Below are 18,029 nucleotides of genomic sequence, written 5' to 3' on the forward strand. Positions count from 1 at the left end.
ACTCTGACCCGTTGAGTTATTTCTGTAAACTCTGACTCATTGAGTTATGTATGTAAACTCTGACTGATTGAGTTATGTGTGTCAACTGAACCGGTGAGTTATGTCTGTAAACTGAACCGTTGTGTTATTTCTGTGAACTTTGACCCTTTGAGTTATATGTGTAAACTCTGACTCGATGAGTTATGTATGTAAACTCTGACTCATTGAGTTATGTGTGTCAACTGAACCGGTGAGTTATGTCTGTAAACTGAACCGTTATTTCTGTGAACTTTGACCGTTTGAGTTATGTGTAAACTTTAATCCGTTGAGTAGTGTCTGTAAACAATAAAAAGCAATATTTCTACTGAAGGATTTTCCTTCTGTATTTTTCTTTTATATTAGACATTTTAAGATAAAAAAAAATGTTTGATGATTATAACTGTAAATCTGCCATGTTCGTTTAAGTAACAGGTGAAGGAATACATACCATCCTATACCTGTAGAATAGTTCCGGTAGGTAATACTGTAGGAAATAGCGACCTCGGTACACTTCTTGGCAGTTTGAGAAATTTGATATAAACAGTGAAGTTTTTCAATGAAAAAAACATGTTTATTGATGAAATAATTTCTTAAATGACACATATGTTCAGTATACGTGCATATCATCATTGCTGTGTACACCTTTAATATTTTACATGGCTTTCCAATGTGGCACACGACATTTGACGCCTCAATTGGCGATTAATAATGAATGAGGTTATTGAGCCCGATGCACGGCAAGATCTAAATCAACGCATTCAAATGTAACGATATTAATTTTATTCCTCAATAAAAAACATCTTACAGTAAACTCAACGTAAGAAATTACACCACAAAGAAACTTCCTTTTGTTTTTCGGTTTTATGAATATTTTCAAAAATATTTGAAACTCAGATTAGGCTGATGGGTGAGTTTAAGTAATTTTAAGAACATTTATGGGCTTTTTTTAGATACTCCATATTTATGATAGCTATCTTGTGTTCTTTTGTCCATCAACAATATTTCCAGTCTATACTGGCCTAGAATACTTATTCTGTATCTCTATAAACTTATGTCAGTCTATTTCACATATAAAGTATAGGGGTGGGTAAGTGCCTTACCATGGTTATAACATCGTTTTTCTATGCTGGTACACCATTGTTCAAACATTATTGAACTAACAACCAACTAAAGTAATTAATCAATATCGCGTTATTTGTGATGTTATGGAAACAAGGAGGGTTGATGTCGATGTTATTAGCGTAGGTGCTTGTAAACTAATGACTCGCTCTTAAATGACGACAGGTAAAAAGTTGTTTCGGTCAAATAATGCTAAATTCTGGAAACTTTGTATCATTTTTTTGTGTTATTTTTTTGGTACGTCATGAAAGATAAAAATGTGTGTTTTGATAATATTTTGTCTTGACGTAAACTGCATATATATGTTGTTTATTACGTTACTATTTTTATGTAAAAATAATTATAGTTTCTGCCTAGAAAAGGTTGAGTATGAATAAACATAAAATTGAGTGTATTACCAACCACTATGGTGGATCACAGGTATTTTTTCTCGTTATGTTTTATATAATCTGAGATACCAAATCGAATCCGCATTTAGACTATTTCGCCGGCTGATATACGATGTCAACAATTCAAAATAATCGAAATAAAGTCGGATAATTTTTTACTCTTAAAATGCCTAAACATTTTGTCAAATTAAGTATGCGAGTGAAAATCAGAAAGCATAGATTGATGTGTATTTCCAAAAAGTGTAATCTTACAAAATTGTATTTTGTTATATTGCTGTCATACCGTTGATGGTTGAGAAAATGTTGTCTCATGTGATAAGATGATGTGATTGTTTAGATTATTATGATGAAAATGTTAATAGGAATTTAAAGATGATTATAATAGATGATGATGATGAAAAAAATCTCATCAAAAATGTTTGGTATCTTAAAAGCTCCACAAAATAAGAGATATACATGTATGACCATTTTCTCTAGCACTGAAGCGTTATTTGCCATATTTGGTTAAATGGCTTCTTATAATCGTTTTGTGTTACGGATCAGAAGCCAAGGTCGTTTGTCACTTCACGGAACATTTCTCTGATATGTATTTGATTTTATGATTCTTATCCCTGGGTGTTTTGTACTTATCTGGCTAACAGAAAAACAATATCAGACACGTGGCTGATTCATCAATAAAAACTAAGGCATAAATAGCTGATCTTCTACTTTGCAGACAGAGGTTGATGAAATTCAAATGAAACAATATAGACAGTGAAAACATGGTGTATTTAAATATCAATATGTATATATACATATATATGGGGCAAAGAAGTAATTCAAACAGTGTAAACAATAAGGTTTGTTAAATTTTCGAGGCAATCCGCCCCTTTATCAAAACACAAAAAATTACAAATACAATCACATAATATATATAAGAAGTACTGGAAATACAACAAAATAAAATATATATATATGAAACAAAATTTAATTTAATATTCCCTTCAAATTTCAGTTATTTCAAAACCAATAAAATTAAGAATGAAATATAAAAAAAGTCATGCAGATTGATGTTTGTAATGAAACTTAATAGGATACAATGTAGCACAGAACATTATAAAATCAACACAGTACAACTGGCAACGATATTTATCCAGGTAATTGTTGTCAGCCTGATTTGTCCACAGTGCAACACTGACAACGTTATTAATCCAGGTTATGTTGTCAATCTGATTTATCCACCGTACAATTGATATTGTGGGTAGGAATACTGTTCCGGATACAAACAGCGCTCCATGTTAATATGCCATTTCAGGATGGTCGCCAATTTGTAGATTCAATGTCTCAAACTTAAGTGGTAAAAGAATCACCGGACTTTCCGGCAAATATTTTGTTATTATCAAAGCATACAAGTTTTAAAACACGCTAAAGCAAACGTCACATTAATTACCACAAATTGAGAAAAATTGTTGCTGACAGTCAACACTGGCAAGTCCTGTCTGTGTCAACATGACACAATGACCTTGACCTGGGTCAGGATTTCCAACAGACCAGAGGTCACTGGTGATCATATCCGTTCCTCCATTGTAGCTCCAGATTTGAGAGCTGTACTCTCCGGCGACGTAAAATCGGAGGTCTCGTTCTACAATTGAAAACGACATATCCTAAGTGAAGTTATTTTTTTGATATCAAAACTAGCATTACACAATGCATAATAAATTGATCAACATGCTTATGATAAATTTTAACTATGGCATGTATTATTCCACAATGAATATATCATAGTAGGAATAACACATAACGTGTGTCAAGTGCTGTGAAATGTAAAACGGTGTGAACTTTTAAGCATGTCAAATCTACCTAAGTATTACTTAAGTTGCCAATTTTGCTTGATTTTTTAATGATTGAATCGATTGTTTGGTTCAATTTTGATCAACTTACAGTTGAAATGTAACATGTTTTGAATATCTAAATAATATATGTATGTATGCATGTACGTGTGATTTGTGTAAGCAAGAGTTAGGTCCCTTTAAATGTAAATACTTTCATATCTATGTATCAAACCAATATATCAACCAACATATCATATTTACTTGCTTCAAACTAGTCGCAGGGAAGATAATTAGTATATGCAGAACTTTAATTCGTCCCACTGACTTCGTTAATTTGCATTAACTTGATTGAATTCCAGATATGATGAAATTAAATTAATGGTGTACTTACTAAGCACAAAGTACCCGGCAGTAATAAGTTGCAGCCTTGAAATCTTAGATGTCGTGTCTATTTTCACGAGTTGAATGTGCATATTTGTACAGTTGCTTGATGCTTTTGCCTGGTCCATTTGTACCTCAACGATGTTGTACAAGATACCTGTTTCGTTATCCTCTTTGTACCCGTACATATCTAGGACATCTGTTGATAAAACATAAATATTTGAAATATATAAATAAATATATACATATGTTGCGCTGGAAAATATTTCTTCTTGTTTACATCTCACATATGGGTAAAACCACATAGTCAAGCATACTTTGATCGGTAAGTGTTAAACATATGTAGATACCAAGATGCTTGTTAAGTATGTCATGGAAGGCTGGATTTAATATTTAAATGTGATCTCTTATTTTCGACTATCCAACATTAATATAAACAGATAACATTTTAATGGAATTTAATTGATATTAATTGAAAATAACCGTCAATGCTCCGGGATCACAAATGCTTTTTTTTTTAATGTAAGTTAAACATGCTCCAATCGATCGTCGACAGATGTGGATTCATTCTCACTATTCTGTAATTTTGGTACGTAAATATCGCTAGGCATGTAAATACTTGAGAAGACGAAAAGAAATGGTCATAGCAATCTTGATTGGCACCAAATTTTATAAAACTAAAAATCAGTCGCAGACAAGCACAAAGGAAAGATCTTGAGTGTCAATTGTATACTTAGAATCTAAACTTGAGTTAAATATGAACAGAGCTCCAGTTGCAGCATGAACAACTCTTACAGTGGAGAGTATCTAGCTCCGGAGAGTACCGTGATTTAACTTAAATAGCAGGTATGTTAAAATGCAACAATTATTATTTCAAGAAACACATCAAGAACACGGGACGTGAAATGGTCAACAGTTTTGATAATGGCATCGCCGCTTTTTGTGATTTGGTTTTGACACATAAAATCATATTCCTCGATTTATTTTGTTATTGTGTTCGGGCGACATGGTTTACACAGTGCAGATTATACTGATGACGAGAAGGAATGAGACATCTTGAGACAAATAACTGAAAACATAAAGGTCGGATAAGTCAATGTTAAACTACCATACATGATTCAGTGGGAAAACGGCGTTTAACTGGGTTTGTCAAGATCCGGATTGCACAGAGTACAGTTTAGGAGTTCATCGAAGTTTAATATATTGTGAAAAAAAATAAGCCGCAGAGAAAAATCGACCGCCGAGATTCTCAGAAATATAATATTATATCTAGTAAAGGATATCATACCTTGGTTAACAAAAACACCTATATCGGCAAAAAACTGTCCCGGAATGACGATCCAGGCGCTGTAACCTGTACACAACTGTACTCCGTTGGCGGTCTGGTAGATGAAGGCCATACATGTTCCTTGGTTACGACACATCGCGGCACAATCCTGTATGCTTGTTGTCATGGCTGTCACTACCGTGTGGAAATCGACCATGTTCTCAGTTATGAATACAGGCTTCCTTTTGAACCGACCACATCCATCTGACAGACAAATTTTGATATATCATATGTTAAAAGGAATATATTTAAAAACATAATTTGTCGAAAATAAATAATGCAATGAAAAGTTCAGAAATGATTTGTTTAAAGAGGCATCCCAAGAAACGTTGTTGGGATAACAAAAGAAAGACAGGAAAGAACCAACGAGAATCCATAAAGAAAGGAATGACAACGGTTTAGCAGACATCATTTAGTAAACGTCATGCTAAAGCTTATCACCTCGATCTGTAATACACGATACGAAAACGATTCATTTTCAGATAACGAGTGGAAATCACAACGTGACGACGGTACAACTCAAGAGACTGATACGAAACTGAAAAAAATCGATGACAAAAAAAAAAAAAAAAAAATATTGAAAATATTAGTTCAGTATCAAAATCTAAAAGGAAGAACCTCTATCAACAATAAAAGGCAAATGTGAAAAAATAGACACTTCGGGAACTTCTGGTATGGTATTCTTAATACTCATTACACCTTGTCAAAGGCACCCATGCGGTTCATTTCTATTTCTGTTTATCGGTATTCTTCGTGTTTTCTTTTACCAAAGCGATCTTACAATATTCAATTCTCTCTAGCTTGTTACAATGACAACAGAAACTCATCTACGTAGATATATGCAAGTTTCTTAAGTCAAGCATAAACCATTAGACCGACACGGAACTGGAAGAAAACAGTACAATGTATCTGTGTATCAAGAAATCATTCGATGTGACGTTTACTACTATTTTTTCATTTGAAACCGCACTAGCTATCCTATATTGACAGGAAACAATAATGTTTTTTTCTGTACTTGAATTGGATTATATTATGAGGATCAAAACAGGCAAATATAGAATGATTATTTAATCATTTTTATCTCAGCATATAAAGAAAAATACTGGACTATAAAAATCCTCATAGCCAAATTACTAGAATATTTGTTTGAAGATTAAACAATTGATTTATATAAATGGTGTCCTTTACCGTTTGGTATTCTAATCTGACATCCGCTGACATCAAATCTGAGAGTGATATACCCCTCCCATTCTCTTGGATTAATTCGCAAATGGCGAGCTGTGACGTGTGGTGTAACTTGTGACGTCACTGGAGTGTGTCTGTCAAAGCTTCCGTTGAATAACTGATAAAAATATAATAATTGTTATTTTTATAGTGGAACAAATTGTGTTCAAAGCAGTTGGTGGTAATAATATTCAAGAAATATAACAAGTTTCAAAGGAAATTATATAAAATCACGTGACTTGCTTTTGGAATTCCTTCAGGTGATGACACCGTTGTCCACTGTACACCGTCCATGCTGTACAGTAGGTAGTAAGATTTGACCCATTGGTTAAGATGACCGTATCTCCCCTGTGTTGTTACGGAAGTGATAATAGAATCAACCGGAAACGTCACCTAGAACAAAGATATTTCACGATAACGAGGTTCAAGGCATATCCAAACCAAATGTGAATGTTTACATACATACGACACATGACTTAAAACATTCAAATTGTGAATTTTCGAACGAGGCCTATAATAGCCGTTTAGTACAACGTGCTTTGGCACAGAGCGGAATCATTTAATTTTTAGGTCTTGAACCTTTCATTTTCGTGCGCAAAGACCACCAGGAAGCTTCGTTAAACGTCCAGCGTCCTTGATCTGATATGATCTGAAACACGACACTTCCTCAATCTGCAATTCATACACAACAACAGACATGTCTCGATACTATGTCAAAAATATACGATTATCTCAAATGATTTATCACTTGATATAAAATGTTTCTTCTGAAACGACTTTGTGTAGGTATTGTCTAGAAAAAATCAGACTTTGAGACGACTTTCATAAAATACATAATTAAACGAAAAAATTACACCTGTGATATATGCATATGAGGTATGCAAGTATATGTATGTTGCAAAGCGTATTACATTGGATAGAAAGCTTATTATGTGATCAATATAACATGTCGATATAGCATTGATACATGTTCAATATCTCCTTCAGATCATGGGCGTACCTGTATATACTGATCTATATCATTTGTGCCACTGATCCAACATCCAATCCTCGGCGGTGAAACGTTGTTATCTCCGGTGTAGTCAAGTCTGCCACAATATGCACTGTAGTCGAGATCCTGGTCGGGTAAGTTACTTGAAGAAGTCATGGCAGTGTCGTTGACACCATGGAAACCGGAGACTAAGTAGTCCGAACAAAGAAGGACATCTGCACAGAAAACAGAATTATGCTATTAATAATAACCATAATGACAAAGAATGAAATCGCATCCTTACAGGTAAAAATACAGGAATGATCGATTACGTCAACATATACGGATTAGACAATCATCCACGGTGTATGTCGTGTATGTCTTTTACAATAATACATTATATATGACTTTGTTCGGACACTTCAAATTACGCAAAAGCGTTTTGAAATAAGAAATGACAAACGAGCGAGCATGTGCACATACGTGTTGACAAGTGTTTATATAGAGGTTACACAACGAGTGGTTGTTGGATATGGAATTTATTTCACACGAGTAAGTTATTTTTTAAAAGTTACAAAAGACACGAGCTTTAGCGAGTGTTTTTTGCAACTTTTAAAAAGTAACTTACGAGTGTGAAATAAATTCCATATCCAACAATTTCGAGTCGTGTGACCTGTTTCTACCACAATAATATCGGCTTGAATCAAAGGGAAACGTGGCCAAGTATAATATTCGCGTATGCTAATAAAGTGTGGTATAAACAGATTGTTAATCAACAGCTGTAATGATTAACTGATGGTCTGAGAGTTGAATAACACGGGGTATTGTGGTAGAAAGTTGACTAAACTACAAGATATCGTTGAAACCTTTATTTTGTACCTATGATCACACCAAAGAATACTCCCTGGATACATTGAAGTATTCCCAGCTTACACAACATCACTCTCGCCGAGATACATAATATTACTCCCGTCGGTATACATAACAGTACTCCCGTCGGAATACATAACAGTACTCCCGCCGAGATACATAATATTACTCCCGTCGGGATACATAACAGTACTCCTGTCGGAATACATAACATTACTCCCGCCGAGATCTATAACATTACTTCCGTCGGGATACATAACAGTACTCCCGCCGAGATCCATAACATTACTCCCGCCGAGATTCATAACATTACTCCCGCCGAGATTTATAACATTACTCCCGTCGGGATACATAACAGTACTCCCGCCGAGATTCATAACATTACTCCCGTCGGGATACATAACAGTACTCCCGCCGAGATCCATAACATTACTCCCGCCGAGATTCATAACAGTACTCCCGCCGAGATCCATAACATTACTCCCGTCGGGATACATAACAGTACTCCCGCCGAGATCTATAACATTACTTCCGTCGGGATACATAACAGTACTCCCGCCGAGATCTATAACATTACTTCCGTCGGGATACATAACAGTACTCCCGCCGAGATCCATAACATTACTCCCGTCGGGATACATAACAGTACTCCCGCCGAGATCTATAACATTACTCCCGTCTGAATACATAACAGTACTCCCGCCGATATCCATAGCAGTACTCCCGCCGAGATACATAACATTACTCCCGTCGGGATACATAACACTCCTCACGCCGAGATCCATGACATTACTCACGTCGGTACACATAAATTTACTTCCGCCGAGATCCATAACATTACTCCCGCCGAGATCTATAACATTACTTCCGTCGGGATACATAACAGTACTCCCGCCGAGATCCATGACATTACACCCGTCGGTATACATAATAGTACTCCCGCCGAGATCCATAACATTACTCCCAGTGGGATACATAACAGTACTCCCGCCGAGATCTATAACATTAATTCCGTCGGTATACATAATAGTACTCCCGCCGAGATCCATAACATTACTCCCAGTGGGATACATAACAGTACTCCCAACGAGATCTATAACATTACTCCCGTTGGGATACATAACAGTAATCCCGCCGAGATCCATAACATTACTCCCGCTGAGATCTATAACATTACTTCCGTCGGGATACATAACAGTACTCAAGCCGAGATCCATAACATTACTCCCGTCGGGATACATAACAGTACTCCCGCCGAGATCTATAACATTACTTCCGTCGGGATACATAACAGTACTCAAGCCGAGATCCATAACATTACTCCCGTCGGGATACATAACAGTACTCCCGCCGAGATCCATAACATTACTCCCGTCGGGATACATAACAGTACTCCCGCCGAGATCTATAACATTACTCCCGTCTGAATACATAACAGTACTCCCGCCGATATCCATAGCAGTACTCCCGCCGAGATCCATAACATTACTCCCGTCGGGATACATAACACTCCTCACGCCGAGATCCATGACATTACTCACGTCGGTACACATAAATTTACTTCCGCCGAGATCCATAACATTACTCCCGCCGAGATCTATAACATTACTTCCGTCGGGATACATAACAGTACTCCCGCCGAGATCCATGACATTACACCCGTCGGTATACATAATAGTACTCCCGCCGAGATCCATAACATTACTCCCAGTGGGATACATAACAGTACTCCCGCCGAGATCTATAACATTAATTCCGTCGGTATACATAATAGTACTCCCGCCGAGATCCATAACATTACTCCCAGTGGGATACATAACAGTACTCCCAACGAGATCTATAACATTACTCCCGTTGGGATACATAACAGTAATCCCGCCGAGATCCATAACATTACTCCCGCTGAGATCTATAACATTACTTCCGTCGGGATACATAACAGTACTCAAGCCGAGATCCATAACATTACTCCCGTCGGGATACATAACAGTACTCCCGCCGAGATCTATAACATTACTTCCGTCGGGATACATAACAGTACTCAAGCCGAGATCCATAACATTACTCCCGTCGGGATACATAACAGTACTCCCGCCGAGATCTATAACATTACTTCCGCGGGATACATAACAGTACTCCCGCCGAGATCCATAACATTACTCCCGTCGGGATACATAACAGTACTCCCGCCGAGATCTATAACATTACTCCCGCCGAGATCCATGACATTACTCCCGTCGGGATACATAACAGTACTCCCGCCGAGATCCATAACATTACTCCCGTCGGGATACATAACAGTACTCAAGCCGAGATCCATAACATTACTCCCGTCGGGATACATAACAGTACTCCCGCCGAGATCACTCCCGTCGGGATACATCACGGTACTCCCGCCCAGATCCATAACATTACTTCCGTCGGGATACATAACAGTACTCAAGCCGAGATCCATAACATTACTCCCGTCGGGATACATAACAGTACTCCCGCCGAGATCTATAACATTACTTCCGTCGGGATACATAACAGTACTCAAGCCGAGATCCATAACATTACACCCGTCGGTATACATAATAGTACTCCCGCCGAGATCCATAACATTACTCCCAGTGGGATACATAACAGTACTCCCGCCGAGATCTATAACATTAATTCCGTCGGGATACATAACAGTACTCCCGCCGAGATCCATAACATTACTCCCGTCGGGATACATAACAGTACTCCCGCCGAGATCTATAACATTACTCCCGTTGGGATACATAACAGTACTCCCGCCGAGATCCATAACATTACTCCCGTCGGGATACATAACAGTACTCCCGCCGAGATCTATAACATTACTTCCGTCGGGATACATAACAGTACTCCCGCCGAGATCCATAACATTACTCCCGTCGGGATACATAACAGTACTCCCGCCGAGATCTATAACATTACTCCCGCCGAGATCCATGACATTACTCCCGTCGGGATACATAACAGTACTCCCGCCGAGATCCATAACATTACTCCCGTCGGTAAACATAACAGTACTTCCGCCGAGATCTATAACATTACTCCCGTCGGGATACATAACAGTACTCCTGCCGAGATCCATAACATTACTCCCGTCGGGATAATAACAGTACTCCCGCCGAGATCTATAACATTACTCTCGCCGAGATCCATGACATTACTCCCGTCGGGATACATAACAGTACTCCCGCCGAGATCCATAACATTACTCCCGTCGGGATACATAACAGTACTCAAGCCGAGATCCATAACATTACTCCCGTCGGGATACATAACAGTACTCCCGCCGAGATCACTCCCGTCGGGATACATCACAGTACTCCCGCCCAGATCCATAACATTACTTCCGTCGGGATACATAACAGTACTCAAGCCGAGATCCATAACATTACTCCCGTCGGGATATATAACAGTACTCCCGCCGAGATCTATAACATTACTTCCGTCGGGATACATAACAGTACTCAAGCCGAGATCCATAACATTACTCCCGTCGGGATACATAACAGTACTCCCGCCGAGATCTATAACATTACTTCCGTCGGGATACATAACAGTACTCCCGCCGAGATCCATAACATTACTCCCGTCGGGATACATAACAGTACTCCCGCCGAGATCTATAACATTACTCCCGCCGAGATCCATGACATTACTCCCGTCGGGATACATAACAGTACTCCCGCCGAGATCCATAACATTACTCCCGTCGGTAAACATAACAGTACTTCCGCCGAGGTCTATAACATTACTCCCGTCGGGATACATAACAGTACTCCTGCCGAGATCCATAACATTACTCCCGTCGGGATACATAACAGTACTCCCGCCGAGATCTATAACATTACTCCCGCCGAGATCCATGACATTACTCCCGTCGGGATACATAACAGTACTCCCGCCGAGATCTATAACATTACTCCCGTCTGAATACATAACAGTACTCCCGCCGAGATCCATAGCAGTACTCCCGCCGAGATCCATAACATTACTTCCGTCGGGATACATAACAGTACTCCCGCCGAGATCCATAACATTACTCCCGTCGGGATACATAACAGTACTCCCGCCGAGATCTATAACATTACTCCCGTTTGAATACATAACAGTACTCCCGCCGAGATCCATAGCAGTACTCCCGCCGAGATCCATAACATTACTCCCGTCGGGATGCATAACACTCCTCACGCCGAGATCCATGACATTACTCACGTCGGTACACATAAATTTACTTCCGCCGAGATCCATAACAGTACTCCCGCCGAAATCCATAACATTACTCCCGTCGGGATACATAACAGTACTCCTGCCGAGATCCATAACATTACTCCCGTCGGGATACATAACAGTACTCACGCCGAGATCACTCCCGTCGGGATACATCACAGTACTCCCGCCCAGATCCATAACATTACTTCCGTCGGGATACATAACATTACTCCCGCCGAGACCCATAACATTACTCCCGTCGGGATACATAACATTACTCCCGCCGAGATTTATAACATTACTCCCGTCGGTATACATAACAGTACTCCCGCAGGGATATATATAACAATACTCCCGTCGGTATACATAACACTACTCCCGCAGGGATATATAACAATACTGCCTGGATCTATAACAGTACAATAGTTCTCCCAGGAAACCTTTTTTTAAACTCTATACCGCTTAATACTTTTACCACGATCATAACTTTATATTTTATTTGAGCAATTATTCTTTGAACGCAAGCTCGATTTGGAGGCAATTTCCTTTCCGTAAACATCCCGGCGTGATGGATTTAAGCATTCGTTACACTTTTAGACATTTTATGACTTTGTCAATGAGCAAAGTTGCCGGGTGTTCCTTGAAATATAAAGGCAATTATTGTCTTTGAATTGTAAATACCTATATATATATACATTGGACGGAAAAATGTTGATATAATTTCAGCCGGTTTGAAGACAAACCTTTTGGCGCAACACGGATGAACCTTTTTGCTATTCTACCGGCATGTCACGTTTTATCGTATAACATCATGATTTCGACGAAACGATTGCAAATATGGATACGATGAAAAAGAGAAACAACCACCTACTATTACGAAAATATACACGTAGTCATTACCTTCTACCTAGGGGGAGGGGCAGTTAAAACTTATCAACAGTGTTACATGTGAGTACCAGAGATTATATCAATTGCTAGTTAGCACCAAACATATTGACACGCTTTGGAAACAACTGATGTATACAGTCTTCACTCCACTACTTCCAAAAATACAACTCAAAAGCAAATATAAATTTGCCGTACTAGCGTGCCCGTGTAATAGCAGTCGGCGTTTAATCAAAAGTATGCATGTTTAATGTATATACACCGATCTTTTGTACAAATATTCCGTACTCAAACGATATCGCTCCTCTGAAACAACATGATACAGATGTACATGAAACTTTGGAAAACTATTTGAATAGTAAAATACAATATCCCCGTCATCAGTATGCACCTGGCGCCCAGGAAAAACCGGAGATAGCCCCCGGAAACCTGTATCCGCGGTGGCGGGAAAACGATTACATGTATACCCTTACAGGTGTACCTAGGGGTAACGCTGGACCTGCGTTATCGAGGAAATATATACAATTGATATTTGTATTACATGTACACTCCATATATTCCAAAAACAGGAAAAATCAAATGAAAAATTTAGCTGTGTCCGCCCTGCTGAGATGGCAGCTAGAAAGTGACCTCACGACCACGTGTACCCGGGTATGTACACGTATACCCGCTCCCGCGGAGCGTGCGCCTAGCACGAGTAATACGATGTCGTTAAAGACAAATTATTCCCGCTATACTGACGAAACGCGGGAATATTTAATTCTCTTTAGCTCGATCGGTTGAGCGTAAGACTAGTAAGCCAGAGGTCCCGGGTTCGATCCCTAGCGGAGGCAGTGATTTATATTTAATTGATCATGCGCTCTGTTACATACATATTTATTAATTATGTAGTGGTAACTCCATCAGCATGAATAAAGCATATTACTTAAAACTTCCATATCTTTGTAGATGTTGTTAACGTTCCGTGTCAGATGTATATCTGTAGTAATGCTCATAAACTGACTCTCTCCAATCCTTTATAATACTGTTCATGTACTGGAAATTGTATCAATTTCTTACAATGCTGTGTAAATTTATGTCTTATGATTTATTGTAATAAAATAAAACTACTTACCTGTTTTCACCAAGAGGAAACAGCAACTCAGTATTAAAATTGTCAGTTCCATCACGTATAGCCGGTGGTACCATACCTACATAGGTAATAACGAAATAAATGATCGAATTTTCGAGATAATCCGCCCCATCATCAAGCCACATGTTAATTACAAACGTCACATACAGATGTGAAACAGTTTCATAAGTATAGCAGAAAAACAACAAATAAATTTTTTTTTTTCATGGTAAATACTCAAATGTGATTGGTTGAACAATTCTTTTCATTCTTCTATGAAAGAAATTCCGAGAATGGCGCGAAAAATGTGACGTCACAATACGACAATTGACGTTGCGTATTTATTTGAGAAAAAGAATCCCATTTAAAACCAGTAAAATTGTACATAAAACATGTTTTAAATTAGAAAATCATTTTCAAAAATTTATTATAAGCATTGATGCCAATTTTTCTTAGTTTCATCGGGGTATGAAACAATTTTTGTTTGTTTCATACCCCGATGAAACTAAAAAAAAATGACATCAATGCTTATTTGGTTGTGGTAATGATCCCTTAAGACGATAACTTATTCGTTGAAGGTGTGTTCTGATCCATTATACAACGTCTTGTACAGGGGATGTACAGGTCTTAGATAGCCTAGTCAATGGTTTAAAAAGTAGCCGCGCAAGTTCGTCCCACAAAACTGTGGACACGGTAGTAATGACAAAATCCCAATTATATTGACAAACGGGCAAAAAAGAGTTTGATTTTGGAATCATTAGAAATCGTATTGACCAGGATTTTTTTTTTATTTTGGTAATATATATAATCAGCTTTGTAAAAGAACAGCCATGGGCGCAAAAGTTCCTCCTACATATGCAACTCTGGCTCTTAGCAAAAACAGACAATGTGCAAGCGAAACATTTAAGTAATTAAAGTCCAAACAACTTTGATATTTTTCCAACAATTAAAAAATATATAGCTTATTTAGAAACAGCGAAAGAAGGAAATCCATTTTGAACAATACGAAAATAATCAATTTTAACTGTCAACCTAAATATTTCAAACGTTTCTGATCAACTTTGATGTTAGAGAAACTACTGTCACTTAATATATGCAAAAAAGTGATATAAAACCTCCAACATCATTATAGTGTATTAAAATTATACATACAAAAATGGGTTTCATTCTAAAATTAACCTTGTAGAAACTTTTAGTCTTTAGCATTACTAAAAATGTATATGAATACAAGAGTACTTACGCTACACAGCATTGCAGTCACCACGTGTTATTATCTTCGGCGATAAAGTGACATTGATGATGGTCTGCGAATATGTACTGTTGTGAAGATTGTCTATGTGATCTGATACATGTACCATATATATCATGTAGGCAGAGCAGTACAGAAACAGGGCTGTGTTTTCGCTATGACATGTAGGCGATAGCGGCAGAGAAACTTAAAATATCATTGGACAGGTCCTTAGCTACGTCATCATTCCATTAGCTAACATCTGCAACCGTGCATGGCGTAGATAATTAGATATTTCATCCCTTTCACAAAAGCATACTCTAGCTTGGTATGTTTTATCGGAACATCGTTATATTCTGTCAAACGGGTCTAATATTTCATTTTAAAAGACGGAAAATGGGATGGGGGGTGGGGGGGGAGGAGGGGGAGGGGGAGGGAGGGAGAGGGGAGGGGGAGCTACAGGCAGCAATAGCGTGAACATCAGTATCATCCTCTTGGAACTTGTGATCACATGTCGTTACACAGACTTTATTTAATAATTTTAATCATATTCCAATTTCCATTTATATCAATTCATGTTACACCAATTAAGTTTTGACATATTATAATAGAATGAAGAAACAGGTTATCAGCCTGATTATAATTTAGCAGTCAAATGTGAAGGAAATATAATGTTCACTGCAATGAAAACTTGGTTTGGTTTATTTTGTTTAACGTCCTATTAACAGCCAGGGTCATTTCAGGACGTGCCAGGTTTTGGAGGTGGAGGAAAGCCCGAGTACCCGGAGAAAAAACCACCGGCCTACGGTCAGTACCTGGCAACTGCCCCACGTAGGTTTCGAGCTCGCAACCCAGAGGTGGAGGGCTAGTGATAAAGTGAACATAGATCACTTTAACAAATTTTAAAACTCCATACAAAGGTACATGGGTCATATTACCGAAACTTAAATGGAACACTCGTTCAATTTAAACGAAATTTACATTCTGTCAAATAAGGTCATTCAACTGACGCGGATCATGCTTATTTTGCTTAATTGATAGAGCCACGGATTATATCGTTGGCGTTTGTTGTATTTAAAGGAAATCAAACGTACCAATCATGAATACACCTATCTTGCATTTGTGATCAATTTCTGATATCATTAATCATACATAAAGCCATAGTGGGGCTTTCTTTTGATATTTTGACATTTGTTCATACCGTTTACATATGTTTCATATTTCCTTTGAATATTACTTTGTTTTGCAAATAATAAAAAAAAATGAAAAATAAATGAATCTCATGTCATATTTAGCATATATTTGTTGGAGTTGTTTGGTTTTGAGTTAATGATCGCCTGTGGATTACAAGAAATGAACAAAGATCGAACACACGAATAGACAACAGTGGAACTCGAATATCTTGTCATCGAAGTATATAAACTTTATTGTGGACCGATAATTGCATTTCAGGTACCGCATTTCAGGTGATGAAATTCTCAATAAATGTTGCTTTTCAGAAGGTTACTGTATTTTTTCAGAGGTGAGACTGAACACCAATTATTATAAAAACCAGTGATATAATCGATATCTAAGTAATATATATGTGCCATATTAACAATAATTCACAAGGTAAGACCATTAATATGTTAATCTGAAAAAAGGACAATGATTTGTGGAAAATAAAATACATTGATTGCAAATCAATAGACATCCGAGTATTTAGAAGCAGTTTGAGGACCCAAACATTGAAATATATTACATTGTTATAGCTCGTGACTTCATCCCCTCATTCGCTCATTTGAAGTTAAAATTGTTTCAAATTTACATCAAATAACATTTTGAAGATTTTGCTTACTGACAAATGATTATTTTTTTTGTATAGGTTTGATAGCACACGGGTACTCGAAAGACAATAACCCTGACAGTGAAGTGGGAATCCCCACCTTGGGTATTCCTGCCGTTTAAGTCATACTTCATTATTTTCAGTGTTAGTGTTTATGTTTTGTTTTTAAGTAATAGGACATAAGTTTTTTTTCTCGTGTAAAGGAAGTACCTATTCCACTTGTTAGTTACACATGAAGCTCGTTATCGACTTTGTTTAGAAAGCAGCTGATTTAGTTGTGCGAGCCCTTCAAACTGACTATATATTCGTATTAAAGCGATTTCTAAGCATGTTACTGATCTATGATTTATAAACTGATGTTCTAGATAAACGATCAATGGAGCCCTGTACTACAAACGCTTAAAACATTAACACAATTTTCGCTTCTAGGTGTTCTTCATCCAATATCCACCATACATTATAAATAGGTTGCCTATGTATATCATACATTCGAAATAATTGCATTACGATTCGGTAGATTCCACATGAATACATGCGTTACGGATACTGAGCAGAATGCTAGCATTGATAATATCAACAGACATGACCCGTTATGTCTGTTAACTCTGAACCTGTGGGACTGAATATTGGGGATGCGTAGT

This window comes from Pecten maximus, chromosome 4 (assembly GCF_902652985.1).
Source record: "Pecten maximus chromosome 4, xPecMax1.1, whole genome shotgun sequence".
In the NCBI taxonomy this organism is placed as follows: Eukaryota; Metazoa; Mollusca; class Bivalvia; order Pectinida; family Pectinidae; genus Pecten; species Pecten maximus.